We start from the raw sequence: 1280 nt of genomic DNA, 5'->3' as shown, positions 1-1280 counted from the left end.
ATCACTAAAAATAAAAATAAGTAGTTGAAAAGTGTAAATGACAAATTACCACCCAAATGGCTAATTGTAAGTAAATTTCACTGTTATTTCTTGTTCAATTTTGTTCGCGAAGTTTTTAAACGTTATATACAGAGTTGTAGACAATTTTATTATCTTTCTATCAATATATAACAACATATGTATTGTAGAACAAATTTTAGCAACTCAAACAAGAAACTAGAAAAGTAACTACCAATGTCTAATGATTTGTAACTAAATTATAAATTTCCCTGTTATTTCTTGTTCAATTTTGTTCGCAAAGTTTTTAAATGTTGTATACAAAGTTGTAGATAATTTTATTACCTTTCTAGCAATATAACAGCATATGTGTTGCAAAACAAATTATAGCAATATGAACAAGAAACTAGAGAAGTAGCCACCAATAACTTCAGTGCCTTGTAACTAAAGTATAAATTTCGCAATTTTTTCTTATTTAATTTTGTTAGCAAAGTTTTAAGACGTTATATGCAGATTTGTAGATAAGTTTATTAGCTTTCTAACGATATACAACATTATATGTGTTGCAGAACAAATTTTAGCAATATAAACAAGAAACCAGAAAAGTAACCGCCAATAGCTAATAACTTGTGATTAAATTATAAATGTTACACAAATAAATTTGTTCGAAACATTTTTTTTTTTCTTATTTAATTTTGTTCGCAAAGTTATCAAACGCTATATACAGAGTTGTAGATAATTTTATTATCTTTCCAATGATATACAACAACATATATGTTCCAAAACAAATTATAGCTATATAAACAAGAAACTAGAACATTAACCACCGAATAACTTCAGTTACTTGTAAGTAAAGTATAAATTTCGCAATTTTTTCTTACTTAATTTTGTTCGCAAAGTCATCAAACGTTATATACAGATTTGTAGATCATTTTATTATCTTTCTAACGATATCGAACAACATTTGTGTTGCAATTTTAGCAACACATATAAAAATATAGAAAAGTAACTACCAATAGCTAATAACTTCAGTTACTTGTAACTAAAGTATAAATTTCACATTCTTTTCTTATCTAATTTTGTTTGCAAAGTTATTAAACGTTATATACAAAGTTATAGATAATTTTATTATCTTTCTAACGATATACAACAACGTATAGTTTGTAAAACAAATTTTACCAACATAAACAAAAAACTAGAAATGTAACCGTCAATAGCTAATAACTTGTAATTAAATTATAAATTTCGCAATTTTTTCTCATTCAATTTTGTTCGCAAAGTTA

This window comes from Ctenocephalides felis, unplaced genomic scaffold (assembly GCF_003426905.1).
Source record: "Ctenocephalides felis isolate EL2017-DRISC unplaced genomic scaffold, ASM342690v1 CF-g0.4_SCAFFOLD_01886, whole genome shotgun sequence".
NCBI lineage: Eukaryota > Metazoa > Arthropoda > Insecta > Siphonaptera > Pulicidae > Ctenocephalides > Ctenocephalides felis.
This window is presented reverse-complemented; position numbering follows the sequence as displayed.